This window comes from Crocuta crocuta, unplaced genomic scaffold (assembly GCF_008692635.1).
Source record: "Crocuta crocuta isolate KB4526 unplaced genomic scaffold, BGI_CrCroc_1.0 scaffold39, whole genome shotgun sequence".
Classification (NCBI taxonomy): Eukaryota; Metazoa; Chordata; class Mammalia; order Carnivora; family Hyaenidae; genus Crocuta; species Crocuta crocuta.
This window is the reverse complement of record NW_027533334.1, coordinates 490,130-516,795: the sequence shown is the minus strand read 5'-3', so window position 1 is coordinate 516,795 and position 26,666 is coordinate 490,130.

The following is a 26,666-nucleotide window of genomic DNA, read 5'->3' as shown; positions in this document are numbered from 1 at the left end:
TTAAATCATTTATTGGAAGGAGACACTAGATATGCACGTGTAAACTGATAGACACAGGTGCAGTGCTCTGGGGCAGGTGGTGAGAAGTCCACGTTTATGGGGAAGATGAGTAGTACGTGGGAAAATTCTCCCCGTTTAACCCAAGCTCAGTTAGTTTCTGGGCATTTCTCCAATGGCCCTAGGAAAATTTTTTCTTGATTCCACTTAGCCTGGCTCTGCCCAGACAGCAAAATTGCTGCAAAAATGTTCTCCTGTATTTTATTCTGGGTCATTTTCTTTTAATACTTAGACTTTAATGTGAAATTTATTTGGGGGTACAGTGCGACCTAATTTTTTCTAGAAGTCAACTTTTTCTTTTACCACATATTTAAATTTCTATGTTAGCCAGAAGCATTATCTTCTATCAATTGATTTTGGGGCTAATTTTATTTTAATTCATAATAAATTTGAATATTGTACAAGGCACACCTTTTTATTGCCATATTGTTTGTAAAACACATATTAACAAGATGTTTACTCTTCCACACAAATTGAAATGCATCTTTATCTTTGAGTTTAACATACGATTTTCTTATAGAAAAACGATACCTTTACAGTATTTGGCATTGTCATCATTTAATGCAAATTTTCATTCTTTAGCAAAATTTTATGATTTCATTTATACGTAAAATCTTTCTTTTTGAGGTCATTTATAATTATCTTTATTTTTCCTCCATTAATTTAGGGGAAAGAATATTCACTTGGGAATGTTTAATTTTTATTCAGATTTTTTACTGCAATAATATTTTAATTTTAGTACCCTTTCAGTCCATTTTTTTTGAGATTTATAAGTATAAAATTGTTGAGATAAGAATGGCTTTTCTTTTTTTATTTTGATTCATCTGTGTTTTCTGATTTGTTTCTTACTGTAATTGATTAGAACTTCTGAAAACAAGAAATAATGATGACCAGAGTCAGCATCCTTCAAGATTATATATAGAAAACCCAAAAATTCACCAAAAACAATTTTAGGACTAATAAATACATTCAGTCAAGTTTCAGGATACAAGATCAATATACAAAACTTGGTATGTTGTCTAGTAGCATATTGTTTAATCTTCACATATTTGTGAAAATATTTTACTTGTATTCTTGTAAATGATTTCTAATTTCATACCATTGTGGTGAGATAGGTACTTAAGAGGATTTCAGTCTTTTTAAATGAAGACTTGTTTGTAGCCTAACATGAGCTTGATATATTCTTGAGAAGAATGTGCATTCTGTTGCTTTGGGATAAAAGGTTCTATGTATGTCTGTTAAGTCCATCTGAACTAACATGTCATTTAAGGCTAATGCTTATTTATTGATGTTCTGTCTGGATGATCTATACATTGGTGAAAGTGAGGTATTAAAATTCCTACTATTGTTGTATTGCTGTCTATTTCTTCCTATGGGTCTGTTAGTATTTGCTTTCTATATTGAGGTGTTTCTATGTTGGGTACATAAATATTTTTTTTAAGTTTTACACTGTACCTTATTTTTATTTTTTTAATANTCAGCATTCAAGAGTCTCTCATGGTTTGCCTCCCTCCCTCTCTCCTACTATTTTTCTCCCCTTCTTCTCCCCCACGGTCCTCCATTAACTTCNCTTGAGAAGAATGGGTACTAATTCTGTTTTAAATGTCTGGTAGAATTCCCCACGGAAACCATCTGGCCCAGAGCTCTTACTTGTTGGGAGATTTTTGATAGCTGATTCAGTTTCCTCACTAGTTATGGATCTGTTCAGATTTTCTATCTCTTCCCGTGTGAATTTTGGTAGTGAGTGTGTGTTTAGGAATTTGTCCATTTCTTCTAAGTTGTCCAATTTGTTGGCATATAGTTTTTCATAATATTCCCTGATAATTGCTTGTATTTCAGAGGAGGTGGTTGTAATCAGTCCGTTTTCATTCACAATTTTGTCTATTTGGGTCCTCTCTCTTTTCTCTTTGAGAAGCCTGGCTAGAGGTTTGTCAATTTTGTTTATTTTTTCAAAAAACCAACTCTTGGTTTCATTGATATGTTCAACTGTTTCTTTGGTTTCTGTATTGTTTATTTCTGCCCCGATTTTTATTATTTCTCTTCTACTGGGTTTGGAGTGCTCTTGTAGGTCTCCCACTAGTTCCTTTAGGTGAGCTGTTAGATTTTGCACTTGCGCTTTTTCTAATTTCTTGAAATAGGCCTGGAGTGCAATGCATTTCCTCTTAGGACTGCCTGCCTTCACCACATCCCATAGAGTTTGGATTGCTGTATTTTCATTTTCATTTGTTTCCATTTATTTTTTAATTTATTCTCTAATTGCCTGATTGGCCCATTTGTTCGTTAGTAGGGTGTTCTTTAACCTCCATGTCTTTGGAGGTTTCCAGACTTCTTCCTGTGATTGATTTCAAGTGTCATAGCATTGTGATCTGAAACTGTTCATGGTATGATCTCAATTCTTTTGTATTTATTGAGGGCTGCTTTATGTCCCTGTATGTGATCTATCTTGGAGAATGTGCTATGCATGCTTGAGAAGAAAGTGAATTCCATGGACTTAGGATGTAGAGTTCTAAATATACCTTTCAAATCCATCTGGTCCAATGTGTCATTCAAGTCCATTGTGTCTTTATTGATTTTCTGTCTAGTTGATCTATCCATTGCTGTAAGTTGAGTATTAAAGTCCCATGCTATTAGCATGTTCTTATCCAAGGGTACATAAATATTTTTAAATGTTATATCCTCTTGTTGGATAGACCCCTTTATCAATGGGTAATGACCTTCTGTGTTTTATTATAGTCTATCTTAAAGTCTCTTTCATCTGATAAAGCCTCGGCTTTCTTTTGGTTTTCCTTTTGCCTGGAATATTTTGTTCCATCCCTTCAATTTCAGTCTGTGTGTGTGTCCTGCATCTGAAGTGTCTCTTAGGCAACATATAGATTGGTCTTGTTTTTATCCATCAGCCACTCTATGTCCTTTAATTGTAGAATTTAGCTCATGTACATTTAGTAATTATTGATAGGCATGTACTTATTGCCATTTTGGTAATTGATTTCTGGTTGTTTTGTGGTTCTTCTGTCTTTTCTCTTTGTCTTTCCTTATGATTCGATGATGTACTATAGTGGTATGCTTAGATTCTTCCGTCTTCTGTGTGTATTTACAGTAATTTTTTGCCTTGTGGTTATTATGAGGATTATATAAAACAAATATTTATACCAATTTCAAGATGACAGCAGTTTAACTTAGAATGCATTCTAAGCTCTACATAATATGTTTTTAATGTCACACTTAATATTTTTTATCTGGTGTATCCAATAACATATAATTGTAGTTATAGTTACTTTCACTACTTTTTTCTTTTAACTTTCATATTAGCTTTATAAATGATTAATCCACCACCTTTTACAACCGGAGTGTATTCTGAATTTTACTATATGTATTACCTTTATCACTGAGACTTATACTTTCATAAGTTTTCCAGTTACTAATTAGTGCTCTTTAATTTCAGCTTAAAGAAATCTTTTAACATTTTATATAAGGCTGATTTATGGTAGCAAATTCTTTTAGCTTTTGCTTTTCTAGAAAACTGTCTCCTCAGCTCATAATGACAAGTGTTATTCTTTCTTTTTATAAATACTTAGATGTAAGTCTTTTGTTCCAGTTCTTTTAAATAGTTAATAAAATTTAGGATACAAAATCACTTGGAACTATAAGTCATTCTATACCTTTTGATATATAGTATTTTTATTACTTGATAAATTGTCCACAGCTGTTGTTTCAGATGTTCCCGTTCCCTTTATTATTATGAATAGATAACTGATTTATAGTTTCTGTGGTTGGGATATGTTTAGTTTTAGACTGTGTGTTTTAATATTCAAACTCTTTACATTATGGAGAATTACAGATTTTAAGTTTGTTGTTTAAATTAAGAAGGTGGCATCCTCTAATATGTAAATAAAGACTTTGATTTTATCCCAAAGACTATGTAGGGATTACTGAGCAGATTTTCTACTCTGTCATCAGGACTTGAGAATTTTGAAAGCACCTGAGAATGTTTTATGAATCTAAACAAAGTTCTGTTCCAGTCTTCATGCTTATCTTAAGTGATTAAATAGTATTTTCCCAACTAAAATTAAAAAAAAAAAATAAGGTTAGAAGGTGATCAATATCGGTTAAATATGCCTGGACAAAATATGAAAATGTTTCTTTCCTTTTCAGGATAGGAAATTAGTTATATCTCTTCATTTAAATTTATGTAAGTAAACTTGTTCTGTTAAAAATGGAAAGTTAAGGGGCGCCTGGGTGGCTTAGTCGGTTAAGCGTCCGACTTTCGCTTAGGTCANCTCTCTCTCTGACCCTCCCCTGTTCACACTGTCTCTCTCTATCCTAGAAATAAAATAAAAATATTAAAAAATAAATAAATAAAATAAAAATAAAAATGGAAAGTTAAAATATCCCACCATCATGTTTTCAGAGATTTCTATTTGTGCTTTTTGTTTTTGTTTCCGTATGTGTATGAATGTCTGAGCCTCAGAGAAAAAATGATTGAGTGAATCACATATCTCATACATAGTGCAGTATTGTTGATGGTCCTGCAATGCCCTTTTTGTTTTGATTTATATGTTTGTATGTTTAATCCTCATTCTCCATTTTTCCTACCCCCCACTCCCCAACACATTCAACACACATTTCTAGCTGGTTTGATGGGTGCCTTTCTGTTTGTATATTAGCTTGTGAAATACATATTGCATAAGATGCATGTGTTACTTAATTTTCATAAATGGTACTGTACCCTGTATCTTCACCTCTTTCTCATTTTTTTTTGAAAAGTACTATGCTGATATGACTATCAGTTTTGCTTTGTATGTTGCTTTTAATATCTGCTTGGTTCTCCATACTAGTATGTATGTATCCATTGCATTTATCCATTATTCTTTTAATAATGGGCACCCAGATTACATTAGACTCCCTACAGCAAATCTAAATTAATTTTCGTATATACATCCCTTAATGTACTTCTTTGGCACATAAAAGCAAGAGAAGGATTTTCAGGGGGAAAAAAACCATTAATATACTTAATTAAACTAGGTGGTATCAGATCTCTCAGAAGGCTTGCAATTTGCATTTCCACTAGCAAGTTGTGAAGATACCTATGTCTTGTATGCAGCCAGCATTTGGCATTATTCAGCTTTCTAATTTTTGACCATCTGAAAGGTAAAAAAAATAATATCTCATTTAAATTTGCACTTTGAGGGGTGCCTTGGTAGCTCACTGGGTAAGTGTCCGACTTTGGATCAGGTCATGATCTCAAGTTCATGAGTTCGAGCTCCTTTCTTTGTAAGATTAGGTTGTTTATTTGAGATTTTTCTTGCTTCTGGAGATAAACCTGTATCATTATAAACTTCCTTTTAGAACTACTTTTGCTGTTTCCCAAAGGTTTTGGTCCATTGTGGTTTCATTTTCATTTGTTTCCATGTACTTTTTAAAACTTCTTCTTTTGTTCTCTTGTTTACCCAATTTTTGTTTAGTAGTAAGTTATTTAACCTATATTATATGTGAACTTTCCAGATTTTTTTCCTGTGATCTACTTCTAGGTTCATAGCAGTGTGGTCAGAAAAAATGCATGGTCTAACTTTGATCTTTTTGAGTTTGTTGAGGCTTGTTTTGTGGCCAGATACATGATCTATTCCAGAGAATGTTCTCTGTGCATTCGAAAAGAATGTATATTCTAGGATAGAATGTTTTTAATATGTCTGTTAAATCCATGTGTTCCAGCGTGTCATTCAAAGCCATTGTTTCCTTGTTGATTTTCTGTTTTGATGATCTGCCCATTGATGTAGTGGGGTTTTAAAGCTTTCTACTATTATTGTATTATCAATTAATTCCTTTGTGTTTGTTATGAACTGCTTTACATATTTGGGTGCATAAATATTTATAATTGTTATGTATTCTTGTTGGATTGCCCCCTTTATGATTATTTAGGGTCTTTCTTTACCTCTTGTTAGTCTTTGTTTTAAAGTCTATTTTTTGTAATATAAGTATTGCTACACCAGCTTTCTTTCGACATCCATTGATATGAAAGATATTTCCCCATCCCCTCACTTTCAATCTACTAGTGTTTTTAGATGTAAAATGAGTCTCTTGTATCCAGCATATAGATGAGTCTTTCAAAAAATCCATTATATCACTCTATGTCTTTTGATTGGAGCATTTAGTCCATTTACATTCATGGTTTACTGATTTTCTTTAGTAACATATTTGGATTTCTTTGTCTTCATTCTTTGCATATGTATTAGTTGTTTTTGAAATATGACTACAATTAGGTTTGTATACAACTTCTTCTACATATAGCAATTTATGTTAAGTTGATGATTATTTAAGTTTAAATTCATTCTTACTCCACTTCACGTTTTAGGCATATGTTATCATATTTTGCATCTTTTTATTTTGTAAGTTCCTTAACTGATATTTTACAGAAATACCTATTTTTACTGCCTCTATGTTTCCTAACTTCATACTGTCACTTTTTGTCTCTCCACTCAGAGAGTTCCCTTTAATATTTCTTGCAGGGCTGGTTTAGTGGTCATAAACTCCTTTAGTTTTTTGGGGAAACTCTTTATCTCTCCTTCTATTCTATGGATAGCCTTGCTGAATAGAGGATTCTTGGCTGAAAAATTTTCCCATTTAGTATCTTGAATATTATCAGGCCACTCCCTCCTGGCTTGGAAAGTTTCTGCTGAAAAATTCCCTGATAGCCTTATGGGGATTCCACTGTATGTTACTATCTTCTTTAGTCTTGCTGCTTGTAAAGTTTTTTTTCATCACTATATTTTTCCAATTTAATTACAGTAAATCTTAGTATGGATCTCCTTTTGTTGATTTTGTTTGGAATTATCTGTGCCTCCTGGATCTGGTTATTTGTTTCCTCCCCCAGATTAGGGAGCTTTTCAGCTGTTATTTCTTTAAATATATTTTCTGTCCTCTCTTTTCTTCTGGGGCTACTATAATATGAAGATTATACTTGATGGAGTCAGAGTTCCCTAAATCTATTCTTTTACATAATTCTTTGTTGTCTTTTTTGTTCAGCTTGATTACCTTCTATTACTCTATCTTCTAAGTCATCAATTTGTTCCTCTGCTTCTTCCAGCCTGTTCTTCATTCCATCAGGCTTGTTACTCATTTCATTTATTGAGCTTTTCATCTCTGTTATGTTATTTCTTACCTCTGTGTTAAGGGTCTCACTTACTTGTGTCTGACATTCTTCTCAAGTCCAGTAAGTATCCTTATGATCTTTGCTTTAAATATTCCATGAGGCATGTTACTTACATGTTTTGCTTAGATCCCTGGCCCTGGCCTTGCCTTGCTTTTTGTTTTCAGTTTTTTTGTTTTTTGTTTGTTTGGGATAAGTGTCTCTGTCTTCTTATTTTGTCTAAGTCTATATACCTGTTTCTGTGTGTTAGGAGAGTCAGTTACATCTCCTTTTCTTGAGGCTAATGGCCTTCATGAAGAAGAGATCCTATAGTGCCTTTCTGTGTAGCGCCCCCCTATTCCCCACCACCTGGTGCTTCTGAGAGTGCCTCCAATGTGTGCTGCATGTGCCCTGCTATTTTATCCTGGCCACTTTCTCCTTCAGGACAGTCTTTTGCAGAGGCTTGCTTTGCCTGATGTGGGCAGTGTTTAGTCCCTGGCCTGAAAGGGGTGTGTTTAATTGAGTATACTCTCGTCTGCTTGTGAAATGAGACCTGTCCCCGCTACCTCCTGGGCTGAGGCTCTGCAAAACTCTCACACTGAGAGATGCTTGTAAGCAGGGGTTTGGGCTGGTCTTCTGAGGGCCAGGGCCACCAAACTGGAATTGAGGCAAGCAAGATTGGGAAGGGTGGTTCCACAGGACTGGGGAAGGGAGTAAGCAAGTTAGGTGATGAGTGTGGGCACTGAGCTGGTTCCCACAGATGGCCTTGTGTCTAGACTGGGAGACAAGTAAGGGTAATTGTACCCACCAGCTCTTTTGTTCTTGGAGAAGTCTCCCAATAATCCCCGACTTTTCTGCAGGTGCTCTAGGATTAGTAAACAAATCTGCCTTCTGTATACCACAGGCATTTTTCAAACTAGGGCTTCCTGCTGTGTCTCCCTGGGGTTATTCATATGCTGTCTTTTTAAGGGTAGCAACTCAATTTCCTCTTGCTCTCTGGGCTCTCCTAGAGCTGAGCCCACTAATATTTAGTTCCAGGCATTAAGTCCCATTGACTGTAAGATCTTGTCAAATTATGCCTCTCTAGTTTCAAAGCCAAATGTTGCAGAGATGTCTTCCCCTGTGAGTTTCTTTTGCATGGGGTGTCTTGGGTGAGACTCTGTTTCTTTCCCCTCTCTTCCCCCATAGCATGCCTCCCTCCAGTAGACAGTCTTGAATATTCTTCCCTTCCTACCCTCTCCAACTGTGGCAGCTTCTCTACATTTAGCTGTGGAGATTCTATTCTTCCAGTCTTCACTTCATTTCCTGCGTTATTTACACTGATGTGGGTGTTACCCAGTTGTATCTGTGGGACAGAGGTGAACTTTGCATCTTCTTACTTCTCCATCTTTCCTGGAAGTCCTGTTATCTTTATAAAGTTAAATGGACTCATCTATGGCAGAAAACATATTAATTTATTCATATACTTATCTACATACAGTGTAAAGTTTAACATTTGTAAAAATTAAGTTTATGTATTCCACATCAAGAATTCTCAAATACCTTAAATTTTTATTGGTTTGAAAGGATACCTTTTAAAATTGTATTTCTAGTTGATTTTTGCTAGTATAGAGAATGCCATTGGTTATTGTATATTGATTTTGTCTCTGGCAACCTTGCTAAAATATTTTTCCTTAATTTAGTTGATTTGTCTAGGCATATGACATTAATTCTAAAAGACATTTTTTTTAACATCTTCCCTTAGAAGCCTAATACCTTTTCTTTACAAGCAGCATCACTATTATTGTTGTTGTTATTACTATACTTTATAGTATTGGCCAGGAAGTCTACAATGTTAAATGACACTGTTGGTGGGAATCTTATTCAATAAGTGGAAGTAACTCCTAAGTTTTCTATTAAGTATACTATTTATTAGTCTGTGTGTGTGTGTGTGTGTGTGTGTGTGTGTGTAGACATAAACTTTAATAAGTTGAGATTTTCTTCCATTTTGGTGTTTGAATTTTTTTTTAATAAATCTGGAAAATTTTGCAAGATTTTTTTTCTATTGAGGCAATCACATTATTTTCCCACTTCTTATGTGGTAAATTATATTGTCAAATTTTCATGTCAAATGGTGTAATTCATACACCATTAAATTTACCACAGGTGGGTGGTTTTAAGTATATCCATAAAGGTGTGATACCACTACCTTTGTCTAGTTCTAAAACATTTTAATCACCCCCAAAGGATATCCTATGCCCATTAAGCAGTGATTCTTCATTGCTCTGTGCCCCCAATCCTTGGCAGCCCCCATATTGATTTCTGTCTATGCATTTGCCTATTCTGGAAAGTTCATATAAATGTATCATAAAATATGTTGTCTTTGATGTCTGGCTTCCTTCACTTAGCATAATGTCTTCAAAGTTCATCCATGTTGTAGCATGTATGAATACTTGATTCTTTTTATAGCTCAGTAATATTCCATTACATAAATATATCACATTTTGTTTATTCATCACTTGAATATTTGGGTTGTTTCTACCTTTTGGCTATAATGAATAATGTTGCTATGGACATATACCATGCACTTTCATTTATTTTAGGTACATACCTAGGAATGAAATTTCAGAATTCTAAGGTAACTCTATGTTAAACTTTTTGAAGAACTGCCAAACTATTCTTGAAAGCAGCTGTATCTTCATTCCCATCAGCAATACATAAGTTTTTTCCACATCTTCACCTACACTATTTTTTTTAATGAGGGTCATTTTAGTAGGTGTGGAGTGCTATCTCAGTGTGGTTTTGACTTTCTTTTCCTTGATAATTATCAGTTGTTTGTATATCTTCTTTGGAGAAATGTCTGGTCAATTTCTTTGCACATATATTAATCAGATTATATTTTTGTTGAATTGTAAAAATTCTTGCCAATCTGGATGTCTTTTTTGTTCTTGCCTAATTACTCTGGCTATTGTTTCCAGTATGGTTGAATAAGAATGGCAACAGCAGACATCTTTGTCTTGTTCCTAATTTTAGGAGGAAAACATTTAGTCTTTCATCCTTAAGTATGATGGTTGTGAATTTTTCACCGATGCCTTTATCTGGTTGAGAAAGTTTTCTTCTATTCCTAGTTTGTTTAGTGTTTTTATAATAAAGGGTGTTGGATTTTGTCAAATGCCTTTTTTGCATCCATTGAATGATCATGTGGTTTTTATTCTTTATTAAATGGTCTGTTGCATTGATTGATTTTCATATATTGAACCAACCTTGTATATCCCACTTGGTCATGGTGTATAACACATTTCATATGTTGCTGGATTTGGTTTGCTAGAATTTATTATGAATTTTTTGTGTCTATATTAATAAAGAGTATTGGTCTATGGTTTTATTTTCCTGTAATGTCTGTCTGATTTGGAAATTGATATTGGCCTCATAGAATGATTTGGGAAGTGTCCAGCCTGAAACAAGAGATCCCAGACAATGCCAAGTGGGACAGAACAATCATCCAGCTAATCTAAAACAATCCATAGAATTATGACAGATAATAATCACTAAACCCCATTTTTTAGAATATCAAAATTACAGTCTTGCTTCTATATCTGAGTATACCCAAAACTACTTTCAAGTGCTGCCTTGTGAACAAAGGTGGAGAGTCTCTTGAAACTCAGAGAAGATAAAGTATCCTGATGCTCATCTCGGGTGGGGGAGGAAGTTCTTATCTGAAGTTAGCAAAATTTAAGGAGGCTACTTCAAAAGTGGGTTCTAATAAAATACATTTGAAAGGAGGTAATACATATATATAAAAGAAGGGGAGTCATAGTATTCACAAAAATAAAGGGAAGTATGACACTGAAGGCCTTTAAAGGGATTGTGATGTTCATTAAAGGAAGGAATACACCAAGAATCATTTTTGTTTAATTTTTCACTAAATATATGACAGATTTTGGAAGAATATATTTACCTTGTAGATGGGCTGAGTTCCTCATCTTCATAATTTATCACTTTTATAGTAGCTATTTCTAGTGGGTGGAATCAACTATAAAATTATGTGTGTGTTTTTCCCTCACTTATCTGGCTGTTTCCTCAGTATCCTCTTTCCTACAAGCCCATTCAAGTTCATTGTATCACTTTCAATAAAGGGTGGAAGGTTATTTAGAAGATTGAGATTTGTTTGCCATCTAGGACATGAATTCTCTAAAGAATCTATGACTGAGCATTGGCACTGCGACAAAGACAGATCTGAGAAGAAATTATTTATCACAGAGAATTAAAAGATTTTGCAATCAACATTCCATTCTGGCTCATTCTATTTATTGTCTAGGTCAAATGGGCAGAGTCAATCAGTACAAAATATTCCTATTATTAATAAATCCATAGCACTTTCACATTTGAATATATTGTACTACCTTTTATAGAATATTTGAATGCTCAATGTTTTAGGACCATTAGTAAAAACATAAAGCAAAAATGTCACTTTTCCCAATAGATTTTCTATATTAAGAATCCTTTATCTTTGTTTTTCAACAGTGACTTTTATGATATGTCTAAGTGGGAATGTCTTTGAGCTTATTCTACTTAAAGTTTGTGGAGTATTTTGGATGTGTAAATTAATATTTCTCACAAAATTAGGGTGTTCAGCCATTATTTTTTCAAATTTTCTTTTCCCTTTCTCTCTCTTCTACTGTTATGTGTATGTTACACCATTTGATGGTACTCCTCAGGTCTCTGAGCCTGTGTTCACTTTTTCATTTTTTCTCTCTGTTCCTCAGTTCCATTCCTTGAACTACCTTCAGGTTCACAGATTCCTTCTTCTTCTAACTCATATCTCCTTCTGAATCTATCTCGTGAAATTTTCATTGCAGATATTGTACTTTTTAATTCCAGAATTTTCCTTTTTAAAAAAAATTATCTCTATTGATAATCTCTGCTTGATGATAATTTATCATACTTTCCTTATTTATTTAGACATGATTTTATTTAGTTACAACATCTTTAAAATAGCTGATTAAATCCAGTCTAGGAAGTACAATATCTATGTTTCTTCAATAACAATTTCTATGGACTGCTTGTTTTTCTGTGTATGGGCCATACTTCCTTGTTTGTTTGCATGTCCCAAATTTTTTTCAGTTTTAGAAAACTAGATATTTTGAATAATGTGGTATCTTTAAAAATCCTATCTCCCTGACCTCTAGAGTTTGTTATTACTATCTATTGTCATTATTACTATAGCTATAGTTTCTTTAGCTGTGTTCCTGAACTAATTCTGTAAAATCTGTTTTCCTTTTTGTGTGAAGCCACTAGAGACTTTACTCAGTTTAATGGCTGGATAATAATTGGACAGTGATTTTTTTTTAACATTTGTTTATTTTTGAGACAGAGCATGAGCAGCAGTGGGGCACAGAAAGAGGAAGGCACAGTCTGAAGCAGGCTCCAGGCTCTTCACTGACAGGTTAACAGCAGCGAGCCTGGGGTGGGGCTTGAACCCACAAACCATGAGATTATGACCTGAGCTGAAGTTGGATGCTTAACAAACTGAGTCATCCAGGTGCCCCAACAGTGATTTCTTAATTGCTCTGTGACCAATAGGTATCCCAGTCTTTGCCAAAGGGCTGAGTGTATATGTCGGTGCAAGCTTTCCACACTCAGTCAGGTAGTTTACCAGTCTACCATAGTCCTTACTTCCTTGAAGTCAAGGTCAGATGGAACTGAGAGCTGAGGGCTTTCTCAAGTCTTTCCTGAGCATGTGCATAGCTCTGGGCATGCATACAATTCTCCATGTTTGTGTAGCCTTATGGATTCCCAGGAATATGTTGGAATGTTTCAAAGCTTCCTGTGGTCATCTAATGACCACAACATTAAGTTGTTTGGTCAGCTAGTTGTTTGTCTCAAACAGCTGGCATTAAACAGTTGCTGCTGAGTATCTTTGGCAAGTCCTTTGAGGATAAAATGTTATTTGCATTAGGCAAACTTCAGTCAGGTCAAATAAAGACAAGCCACTTGAGGATTTCAAGAGAACTGCCAGACAGGTCAAATAATTGACAGTTACCTGGGGCTTTGAAGAAACTCCAACGCTGTTCTCCCTCCAGTTGCTGCTATGCTGTTAGTTTTCCTGTGATTGTGGATTTGTTGGTTTTCAAAGCTACCAAGGATCTGGGAAATCAGATATGAAAACAGGCCAAGTTCAAATGCTTGCAAAGGTAATTGTAGTGACTGAGACTCAGCTCAGTTGCTCCCCAGACTGTTCTAAACTTTAATTTTCAGGTTCTGAAAAAGTTGATTGGACAATTTTTGCCAGTGTTTGTGTTGTTTGTAATGGAGAAGATTTTAGGTGACTTTTAGTTCATGAGTTCCATTGATGTCACTCATTCATTGAATGATTTTTCATGTAGAATTTTCCTTGGGTAACACTAAGTGATTGTAATGCATGATTTAAAAAATAGACCATTGATAGGTGCCTGGGTGGCTCATTCAGTTAAGTATCTGACTTTGGTTCAGGTCATGACCTCAAGGTTCATGGGTTTGAGACCCATGTTGCACTCTGAACCGACAGGTCAGAGCCTGGAGCCTGCTTTGGATGCTGTGTGTGTCTCCTCTCTCTGCCCCTCTCCCACTCATGCTCTGTCTGTCTGTCTCTCTCTCTCTGAAAACTTATTAAAAGCATTAAAAATTTTTAAAAAATAGACCTTTGGAATTTGTAAGGCTAAACTTAATCAGGGATATTTCCATCAATGCATAAGTGAAATTGTATCATTTGTTGTTTTGTCATCTGATTTTGGAATTCTAATTATACTTGTTCTGAGTAATATTCAAACTAAGTATCATTCAAAATGACAGTGTTCACTGTTTATTCATATCGGGGCACAGCCAATCAAAATGTAAGCAACTGATACAGCTGTATAGGTGAGAATTGGTTGAATAATACTTCTCTATATAAATTAGGCTGGATAGCATTTGCTATTTTCTTGGGCGGTTTCTCTTGGTGTTGTCTGTTTCTGAAAGGTTGATAGAATTAATCTGTAAAATCTAGGACTATTGGGGGATGAAGTAGGAGAAAGCTGTTGACTGTAATTTAAGTTTCTTTAATGCTTCTTATTCAATATTTCTATTCAGTTTTTATTCAACTTCGACATTTTATACTTTTATAGGAATTCACATATTTAGATTTTTTAAAAATACTAAGGTGTTTATAATACTCCCTTATTTCTGTTTTTGCCTCAGTCATGACCTTCATAGCATTTTCCCCTCCTAGTCCACGATCTATTACAGAATCATTCATTACATTTACTTTTTCCCTGCTCATTACATTTAGCTTTTATGTTTCTTTAGCCTCCTTCAATCTGGAATAGTTCCTTAGCCATTTCTTGGTCATTCATGACATTGGTATTTTGAAGTATTCAGGTCATTTGTTTTGTAGACAGTTCTTCAATTTTATTATGTCTAATGCTTATTGATGGTTAGATTCAGTTTATATATTTTTGGAAGAAATACTACTAATATGATATTCTTCTAAGAGTCATAGTCTTTAACACAAGTGCTTGTCATGGTTTCCAAAAATACAAGATTCTAAAGCATCAATTTTCTTATCAAGTCCCAATTTATTACATAATGATAAGAGGACAGAGTGTTCATCATATTGATTCCTTAAAATGTATTGGTTTTTTCTTGTATTTTTGTAAATGTTTCATGCATACTAAAGTGAATATGTATTATAGTGAATAACAAAAATTTTCAATTTTATTTAAGTTAAATAGTTTCCCCTTTCACACTGAAAGCTTAACATATGGGAAGGATGGGAAGGAGTCATGCTTAGTTGGACTATTTTCTTGTTTCGTTCCTCCATCTTCTCTGATCAGTTCTTTCTCTATATCCTAATTTGATGTGGGGCAAAAGTGGAAGAGGAAGAGGAAAAAAAAAAAAGAAAGAAAAGAAAACTTTTATTTGCCTGCTATTACACACATCTATATGTTTAAAGTTGAATGTTTAAAGTTGAATGTTTCTCTTGAGGGTAGTTCCAAGGGGCTCCTCAAAGATTCCCTGGCTGGAAATACTTGCTCTGGTTCCCTGATGCAGGCTATGCTTCTTTGGCTGATTGCCTGTTCCCTCTACACTGAACTTCTCTCTCTGGTGATAAATGTCTTCTTTCTACTAGTAGCATTACTATTCAAGCTCCAGAAGACTGGAATCAAGCTCTCTAATGGTTTCTTAAAGTTCCTCATTAATCATAAGAGGACATCTCTTTCTTTTCCATATGGAGAGAGGGAAAGAAGTTCTCTCTCCTCACCTCCTGCACATATTTGCCCTAAATGTAGTTCCTGGACGGAGTGTTGCAAACTACTTAGCAACTACTTCAAGGATATTTTGTCTAGCACTTTGGAATAGGTACTACCATTTTGTTCTTGGCCTCAGGAAGTCTGCCAAAAAAGATAGGAAAATAACCCATTTTAATAATCTATTATAGACTCAATATGATACGGGGTTCTCTAATGACAGTGTTTATTGAAGAAAAATAATAGTAAGGTTTTTTTCAATTTCAATGAAAACTTCACAGCTATAAGAGTTAAGATGGTGCAGTGGTGCCATGAAATTACAAAAAAGAGACCAGTGAAAGAGCATTAAGAGCCTAGAAACAAGGCAGCACATATATGGGAACACAAACTATGACAGAAGTGTTAGTACCAATTAATGAACTAAAAACAGAATTATAAATGGTTCTTTGAAAATCAATTATCCAAATGTAAAAAATGCTAAATTGCTGCCTCATTTTATACACAAAATTCAAATCCAGTCAGATTAAAGAATAAATTACGAAAAGCAAAACTAAATAATTAGAAAATAAGTTGTAGAAGATATTAAGACCTCTGGGTAGGAATATCTTTAATCATGAGACAAAGCGCCTATTTCATAAAGGAAAATATTTTTTTTTAATATTTTTTATTTCTAGGAGAGAGAGAGAGAGACAGCATGAGCAGGGGAAGGTCAGAGAGAGAGGGAGACACAGACTCCGAAATAGGCTCCAGGCTCTGAGCTGGCAGTCAGCACAGAACCCGACGCGGGGCTCGAACCCACGAACTGCGAGATCATGACCTAAGCGAAAGTCGGACGCTTAACCGACTAAGCCACCCAGGCGCCCCTCATAAAGGAAAATATTATTGAACAATTAAAATATTTATCTAAAAAGTAATCATTAAAATTGGAGGCAAGTCAGTTAAAAGTAGAGAAGATGAAAAAGATAATTCTTTGATGATGGAAACCAAATTAGCAATGTATATGCTGAATATCATTAGTGAAAGAAAATAAAACTTAAATATAAGATTCTGCCTTATATCTATCATATTGGCAAACATTTGAAAAATCAGGTAATATAAGTATATTGATTGGTTAGAGCTGGTATAATAAAGTACCAAAAACTGGGTGGCTTGCACAGCAAAAATTTATTGTATCATGGCTCTGCCACCTAGAAGAATAGTATCAAAGCATTGGCTACTCTGGAAGCTATGAGACAATCTGCTCTTGCTCTCCTCTAGCTTCTGGAGGTTTGTTGGCAATCTTTGGTGTTCCTTGACCTCTAATACCTCACCCCAATCTCTATCTGCCTTTATCTTCACATGGTATTCTTCCTGTGTACAGGTCTCTGAACCCAAATTTCCCCTTTTATAAGGACACCAGTCATTGGATTAAGGGCCCACATTACTTGAATATGACTTAATTTTATTAATTTTATCTGCAGTGATCCTGTTTCTAAATAAGGTTGCATTTGAAATGTTGGTGGTTACAACTTCAGTGTGGCTTTTCAACGTGACTTTATAAATGTGGGTGGAGGACACAATTTAACCCAGAACATACCAAGAATTTCCAAGGATGTGGAATAATGTAAACTCTCAGTCACTACTATTCGAAACATAGATTAGTACCATTGATTTAAAAAGTAACTTGACAATATCTATTAAAGTAATGATATATAACTATAATCCAGAAATTTTACTTCTAGAAGTCTGTCCTATAGTCATTATTATATGTGGACCTAAGATGATGTGTTTAAAGATGTGCATAATAGCATTGTTTGAAATGAAGAAAATAGGAGACTGGGTAAATGGGCAATGGAAGATAAAAGAACTGGTTTTTAATTTTTTTAATAAGGGTGAGGATCAGAAATAAGAGTTGAGTTAAAAAATGAAGTTACAGAGTGATTCATATTCTATAATAAGACATATTGAAGTTATATATATATTATATATTAAAGTATATGTTATATATAATATATAATTATATATTATTATGGGATTTTAGCGTTCTCAGTTGGGCTGCAACTATAATGTTTGGTTTGCTTAAAAAAATAGTAACCTAAAGAAAATATGATATAATGTTAATGTTTATTGTATTTGGGTTTGGTCACATGAGCTTTCATTATATTCATCTCTTTTCCAAACATTTGAGATATTTTATAAGAAAAATATATTTATTTAAATCTTAGCAGTGTAGAGCAATGTGCTGACAAAAACAGGATAAAATTTAGGAAAGATGAAAAAAAACATCCTAACCTTGAATCAAATAGAAACCTCACCAACTGAATGTATCCACAGTCGGAGGCATGTGAGTTAAAAGAAGAATTTGTTTAAACATCTATAATTTGATTTGACTAAAATTTCATGTGTCAATATTACTAAGGTTTGCCAATAAATCTAGTTTGTCCCAAAACTGAACACTATGAGTGAAATGTCTAAAACAGAAAAATGATAGTACTAGCAGACTTTGTTTTAGCCAAAACTTGTATTGTTCAGCTTTATAGCAATTGTAAACTATTTAGAGGACAATGACCACAATGTAGGGAGAAACTTTTGAGTTGTGTCCATGCAGCACTAGCAAACACTTGGCTTAGAGAAGATGAGGTTCAAGATGGGTATGTAACCATCATTATTCATTGGTGTCTTATAGAAGTGGAATTTGGCTCATTTGCTGTGGCCTGCAGGATAGAGCAAGAGCCAAACACCAAGAAATTGTGAGGAGATGATCACAAATGTTATGCTTTACTGCAACATAAAGAACTTTCCAATAGACTGGCCAAATATGATCTGGTCTTTCTCAGATGGCAGTAAATTCCTCACCAGTACAGTTGCTTAAGCAAAGACCTTGATACTTTAGTTGTGAATTGTTGGTTGTTGACTAGATAATTCCAGTGATCCAGAATTTTGGGTTTCATGGATCAGTAAAACTTCAAATGAATAAATGGAGAAGCAACATAGTTTGCAGCCTACTAAGGAAAATTATTGCAGTGTCTATGAATGTTTTTCACACATTTCCACCATTACTTTAATACCAAAATTAACAAAGCGCATCATCTCAGTATTTTTTCTTCTCAAGAAAACAACCTTGACCACTTTGTATGCTCATGTATTTTTTAAGGTATATATTTAAATGTTTTTATGGGGTGCATGGGTGGCTCAGTCAGTTAAGTGTTTGACTTTTGGTTTTGGGTCAGGTCATAATCTCAGAGCTGGAGGGTTTGAGCCCTGCATCAAGCTCTGCACTGACAATGTGGAGCTTACAGGGGTTCTGTCTTTCTCCCTCTCTCTCTCTCTCTGCCTGTCCCCTGCTTATGTGCTCTTCTCTCTGTGTCTCAAAATAAATAAATAAAGTTATATGTATTTTTTAAAAAGTGTACATATTTAAATGTTTTCAAATAGAGGAAAATTTCAACATTTTGGGTTTTTTTCTTGATTAAGTATATCAAAATGGAAATTCACACATATAATTGCATACTGTGAAGTGGAATTCAAATATCCAAGCTATTCTTGAAATTTATTTTTGTTAATAGTGCTTATCAAACCTACTGTTTGGCCTAAAGCTGGAAGCAAACTCCAAATTTCATTTTGCTTAACTTAGAATATTCTAGGTTGGCTGAGAAAAAACAAAGAATAACACCTCATATGGTTCTAGCCTCCCTTTTGTGCCCTTCTTTTTAGGCCAGAGCAGGTCAGGATCTGAGAGCCAGGTCTGCTAGAAGGGAGGAACAGGGGTATGGACTCCAAATAATCATTTATACCGAGTGTCTTCCAGTCTGGATATAGGGAGAGAACCCACCCTCTCTCCCCCAATTGATGCAAACATAGCAGGGAAATGTGGCTCCAAATGGCTTCTTACAATGAGGACCTAAAAGTCAAAAATCAGCAAGGAGACCATGCTTCTCACAGCTGAGGCTAATCCAGGGGACACTGATCTACAACAGTGTTTCTCAGCCTCTACATTTGATACTTGGGGCTATAATGCTTTGCCCAGGGGTTGTCCTGTGCACTGTGGGATATTTTGTGGTATTCCTGGCCTTTACACACTAGATGCCAGTAGCATCTCCCACTCTCTGGTGGTAAAAATAAAAATCTCTCTGGACACGCCAAGTGGTCCGTAGGGGCAGATTGCTCCCAGTTGAGAACTACTTGCTTAGAAGGTCTGTAGTTGTCTTCTCAGCCTGGAGACATTAGGATCCATTTTCTTGAACTGTGTTAATGTGTGTAAAATAGATTTTCTAATAGGAACCCTTGAATAACTCATTTGTGTTTCTCATGTCTAATTAAGCCCAAATGAAGATTAGGAAGGGGTTGGGAGTGGGCCTTTTTACAGGCTCTCCCGTAATAAGTCAAAGATCTTTCTTGTTTTGGACATGGATAAAAATATCCGGGAACAAGCTTCAGCTGTACTTGAGTGTAGGTAAACTGGTGAACCTTTAAATACCTTACTTGCCCTCTTCGCATTAATCAGTCTTGATGAAGGCTGTGGCCCTTTTATCATGCTGTTTCTTTTTCTTTTAAAAAAATTACCTCGAAGTGTTTGTAAAACATTTCTAAATTTGTAGTTTGACCAGTATATTTCCATCATTTTCCAAAAGACTTCAGAAAGTTAACTTCATTATTTGGGGGGAAAATCCCTACTTATGTAGGCAACTTTCTCTCAAACACTACATATGGCTTCTCTTATTCTAGGTTTGGCTTTCTGCCTGGATCAAAAGTGAGAACTGTATTTGTCTTTGAGAAAAGGATTTGTGACCAGACTTTTGTTTTCCAGAGCTGTTTTATAGAAATCTGCAAGCACACTACCCAGATGTAAGTAGCCTCTCTTATTCATCCTAATGGAAAATCATATTTTGTATAGAAGGACTGAAACTATGTCTGTGAGACACCTTTGGGACTCATGAAGTAAGCAAAAGGAATGAAGTACTATACCAATAAAATTACTATTTTCAGGGATTTGTTTAATTAAACAGGGTAAGATAAAGAGTAAAAAGCACAGAGGTTGGAGCAAAGCATGATTTGCATGAAGATACTTATTAGTAAGCAGTCATATAAATTCATACAGGCTAAAATGCATCTCAGTTTCTTAATAGAACTGTATAGTGTCTGGATCCTATGCTTTCCAGAATTTAGACTCTTGCTGGTGCTCAGAATCCTAATTAGGAGAAAGAAATCCAAATCACCAATTATGGTAAATGAATGTCTACTGACCTATAAAGTATTAGCTCAAAAAAAAAAAAATACAGCTAGTAGGCCAATAGTTCTAGGCTCTCCTAATCTCATGGATTAGAAATTATTATCTACTTAGAAAAATGGTATAATGGGTTAGAGTGGCATTTTTTAAATTTGTGGGGTTTTTTTGGTAAATAGGTCAAGACTTCTTATTTCAGATATAGATATTGCCAGAGGTAAAAAAATAAATAAACAGTGGAGAAACAACTTTTAATATTTAAAATCTCCCCTGAGGTCTTATTGTTTAGTTCATTTATGCTTTGGGGTGCTTCAGAATGAGGAATTCAATGTTATCACCTGAGTTTGGGGTTGACAGAGCACTACCATATGTTATCCTATTCCCTTTTCCTACGAAAATTAAATGGTTATGGGCTTATATACTGGTTTTTGCTCACAGTTTTCCAACAATAATTATTAGAATACATATTCAGGTCTCATTTTGTTGCTTTGCTCACAGTTGGAAATTTCCCAAATATGACTTGTGCAAATGTCTTTGACTTCGTTTTTATTCCTCTTCTTTTTCTTAGTTTTTTAATGCTGAGAATTTAATGATTATTGTTTTTATGCTTCTTTTATATCTGTATTTCAGATGCATGCTCTTCTATAGGAATTTACACTTGGTTTCAAGATGTTTCTTTGACATATGAGCTGCCATTTTGCTGACTGTGACGGATTTTTATTACATTACTATAAATATCACATACACAAATTTCATTTTTATAGTAACCATACCTTTAGCAGATTTTCATTGTATTTTTCTCTTAGGTGTTTGTTATATGAGGATAGAAATATTTTCTTCTCTCATGCCCTTTTGGAGCAAACTTACTTCAGAATTACTGGTGATCCACTCAGCATCACTGACCATAGCCTCAGAACCCACAAAATCTTTTTCCCATATACCATATGTTGGTTTGTATAGGCAGAGCTGTTATAGGTCAACCTGGAGTGAATTCAGGGCTCCATTGTTGTTTAGGGAAAAACCATATATTTTGCTTGAATTCACAGATGTCAGTGGATATTGAAATCCGACAAGAATCATTGGATAATAAAGCCCATTTTCCTCCAATGGGAAAAACTCTGGTGGTATTTAAAATAGTTCCTGGGACACCTGGCTAACTCCATCAGTAGAGCATGTGACTCTTGATCTTGGGGTTGTGAGTTCAACCCCCATGTTTGGTGTAGAAATTAAAAATTAATTTAAAAATTAAAATAAAATATTGTAAGTAAATAAAAAGTTAAGATGTTAAAAAATATGTCAGGTTGGGGGTGCCTGGGTGGCTTAGTCAGTTAAGCATCCAACTTTCGCTTAGGTCATGATCTCGCGGTTCATGGGTTCGAGCCCCACGTCAGGCTCTGTGCTGACTGCCAGCTCAGAGCCTGGAGCCTATTTCAGAGTCTGTGTCTCCCTCTCTCTCTGACCCTCCCCTGCTCACGCTGTCTCTCTCTCTCTCTCTCTCTCCTAGAAATAAATAAAAATATTTCTAAAAAATATGTCAGGTTGGCCATAAGTTTGGGTACCAGGGCAGTGATTTATATGAGTCTTTAATGATTTTCCACAGATGAGGAGAGCTATACATTTTGGGTTTCTATAGTTAAGAAAGAAAGGTACTGACCCATAGTTACCTCCGAGTCGTCTTGGCTGCAGGCAAAGTTAGATTTAGGAGGTGGCTGAATCTATCACATCACTCCTAAAGTAGCATCTTTGATAGATACCCATTTTTTTTCCTTATTATTCCTTAGGCTATTCCATTGACAAAAAAACATGGTTTGTGAGAACACTGGGTATTTTAGCATGTCGAACAAGTTGCCACTATGTTTCTCCCACTGTACCCAGTAGCCTTTCTTAATAAGTTATTATCTAAGTTTAAAGAAACAGAATGGTCAGCCTGTTGAGTGTTACATATAATTCAGGTTAAATCTGAATTAGGGAGTACTTAGTGACGGTTTTTTTTTTTCTAATAGAGGTCCTTTATAATATAAAAGCACCAGTGTAGCTAAAGGAACATTAGAGTAGGCCCAGGATGTCATTACATATTTTATCTAAATTCTCATTATAATAATGTACTAGGGTACTATCTGACGTTAGTTAAATCAGTGGGTTACCATAATGTTAGGATACAATAAAGGAAGAGATGAAAGCAAACAAATAGATGAAAGCAAACAAAAAATTACTATCTTCTAATACTACAATTATAAAATAAAGAAGAGTAGAAAAACAGACCTGGTCCCAAATCTTCAGAAAGCAGTCTGCCTTGATGTCATCTACTTCTCATCCTGGCTTGTAGTTTAAATGTCTCTGATCATTGAGTGGCAATAAGCATAAAGATTATCTATAGATGAACGATTGCAGTGATTTCTTTACATCAAGTCATTTATATTTTCAGTTTGCAAAGCTTCAAGAAAAAGGGCAATTTTAGTTGTCAAATGATTCCAAATCAGAAAGGTGGCAGAAAATCAAAATAAATGTTAGCTTGAAGAGTTATACTGGGCATTAGAGGACACCAGAAGAAATCAGGATCTAGTCCAGTGTATAATGAATAGTATTAAAATCTAATATCTACAAAAATGTGTCACTGAACCTTTTTCTTTTTAGAATCATTCTTGTTTTAACAAACATGGCCTAATTATTTACATAAGCACAGCAAGAATAGTGATTTACTATATAGGTTCTTTGAAATCTGCTTTGCTGGAAGTTTTTATAAGGGAATTTGACGTTGAGGTTTTAATAACCTCTCAAGGCCAAAAGCCAAATACTTGCCATCAGATTTGCCTGCAATACTTGTAGATTTGGGTGGATTTCTCTTGATGTACCCCAAATATCCTGAGGTTCTTAAACCTGCCAGGAAGTGACAATTTTTTTTTACTCACCTGGTAAGGCTACTTTGAAAGCAAGTTACCAGTGCAACATTTCCAAGCTTTCTTGCTCCATAAAGTCAACCTTCATCCCTTAAGGTTGTCTGGTTATATCTGAGTCCAGGCATCTCTCTCTAGATGACGACATTCCAGCCAAAGCCTTGGTAATATAATCAGTGTTTCCAATGGTGTTCCATTCCAAGGAGAACAGATTCTTCCTGAAATTATACAAGTAATTGCCATAAAAAAAGAATATTCACTGAGTTTTTGAGTTCTGGAGGGTTCAGGTAGGGAGTAAAGATAAAATATTCCTTTATAAATGAATTGAAATATTTATTTCTGTAAGACAGATATGTTAAGAGAAAACGTTTCCTTAAATCTGTTGGATCAGACATTAGAGAGCCAGCAATGTTTTAAACAAAAGTCAAACCAGTGTTTGTCAGAAAGTCCTTTTCATGAATGTCCTTGAAGACGAAACACATTTTGCAAGAGTATAAGAACAATAGGTATAAATGACAAAAGATTAAAACCTGGCCATGGTTAAAGATCTGATGAGAGTTCATTAGAGTACAGTTGACAAGGAAATCTAGTTATTTCTGTGACATAAGATCATTTGACATGACTTTATACCAGAACATATTAAAACTTTAGGAATTTTGTATAATTTCTAGGAACAGTTACAGCATTTACCTATACAATGTAACCTAAGAAGGATTTTCATCCTTTGAAAATGCTTCCTTTGTAACTTCAACATACCAAATAAACAAGCCTAATTAGTCAAAAAGACTTCACTTAGAATTTAAATACTTGGGAACTTTTGTTAAAACCCTCAGAAGGGTTTAAAGAGCATGCCTAAATAGGATTACAGATTATTTCAAACGTAGTATTTATATTTAACCAAGGTGGCAATAAAAGATTCTGCAGAAGGTTATTGGCAAACTAGCCCCTGTAATGTTGAGAAGTTTTAACTTTATGTAAGTAACCACAGATCTGATAAAGACAAAGCATAGCAATTTTTGTTTTCTTGAGCAAATTAAAAAAAAAACAACTTTGTTTATAATTTCTTATCAAGAGTAGGCCAACAGTCTAAGAAAATTTGGTATTTTTATCAAAAAGATAAATTGAATCTCAATCTTATACTAGTATACTTTTAAAACTCAGTCTTTCCAACCTTAGTCCAGACTATGCATAAATTTGTTTTTCAAAGATTTCCCTTCACAAACCTTCTACAATTTTCGTTTTCATTCGGATTTTGTCCCAAGCCTTCTTTATCTAAATAACCAGTCACATTTTAGGGCAAAATTACTTTCTTTTCCCTCAACAAATATGTAGTCTCATTCCTCATACCTTTTTACCCAAAGATTTCTTATTAAAAATCCATCTTGGGGTGCGTACATGGCTCAGTCAGTTGAGCATCTGACTCTTGATTTTGGCTCAGGTCATGATTCCAGGGTGGTGGGCTAGAGCCTTGCCTCAGGATCCATGCAGAGTGTGGAAACTGATTAAGATTCTCTCTCTCTCCTTCTGCCCTTTTCCCTCACTCCCACATGCTCTCTCTTTCTCTAAAACAAAAACAAACAAAAGCACATCTTACTTTTCTTGCATATAGAGTTGGTTTCCATGTAATTAAGACTGCTAGGAAGGATATTTATCAGAATTTTTACTTTTAGAAAAAGCAAACTAAGTACTAATCAATTGTGAATTTACCTGTTATCTTGAATTCTTTGGATTAGAAATTTATGAATACATTTCATAATTTATGGAAACATGGCTTTTCTCCCCCCATAATACAATCTTTTGATTAAGCACAAAGCATGTTTACTGACATATACAAGTCTTCTCAATTTCTTTGCAATAACAGGCCAAAGCAGACAAACATAGTAATCAATACGTTAGTATTTAAAAGACTTAAAAAGACTTAAAAATTAAAAGACTTAAAAATACAATGAATTCAACCCAATTTATCATTTTACTTAGCAAAACTTCAGTTTCTAGTTACTAAAGATTCTGACAGCTATTTAACTTTTACCTATAAACCATTTTATCTATTCAACCCTCTTGTTCTTAACAATTACCCATGAAAATTTCATGAGTCAGGCAAAATCAACTATCCTTTTAAATCTTTTTTTTTTTTGCTGATAAATTGTAACAGATGCAATATGAATTTAATACATTTAGGTGGAATAAAATGTTGATTATTTGTATTATATTTGATGTTGATAACTCCAAAAGACATACCTATTTTAATTAAACCAACATACCTAGGGGTGCCTGGGTGGCTCAGTTGGTTAAGCGTCGGACTTCAGCTCAGGTCATGATCTCGTGGTTTGTGGGTTCGAGCCCTGCGTCTGTCTCTGTGCTGACAGCTAGCTCAGACTCTGGACCTGCTTCAGATTCTGTATCTTCCTCTCTCTCTGACCCTCTCTTGCTCATGTTCTCTCTCTCTCTCTCTCTCAGAAATAAATAAAAAACATTAAAAAAATAGACAACAAACCTAAACTAGTTTTAATATGGAATATTCTTCCAGACTATGTGAACTTTCAAAACATTTGGTTATTCTCTATCTTTCTGAGTTTAAAATGTCCATTTTTATAAGAACTTGCTTTTTAATCAGTTAAATAGAGCTCTTTCACAAATTTACTTTAGCAATACCATCCAGAAGTAGAAAAAACATCTCACATAAAACACATGGAGACATATATACAAAGATGCAAACAAATATAGCCTTTGTTTCATTAGTATTTTTGGAGAGGACATTAAGTGCCCAATTTCTAAATATCTCCCTTTTATTAAAACAAATCTAATTGCACAGTATTAGTATAATCTGTAGACCCATTAATTAGTCATTTACCATTTTCCAATCTAATATGGCAAGTTTTGTCCAAATACAACAAAAGCTGCAGCAACAAATAAACCAAATAAATCCTAGAATTCCTCTATGAACATTGATTCCTCCCCCAAAAGTTGGAGCTTTCATTGATTGAAACATCTTCCTAGTTTCTCCTAATTCTATTCCTAGTTTTTGTTTTTAATATTTGTGTGTGTGTGTGTGTGTGTGTGTGTGTGTGTGAGAGAGAGAGAGAGAGAGAGAGAAACAGACAGACAGACAGACAGAGACAGACAAAGAATGTGAATGGGAGAGAAAG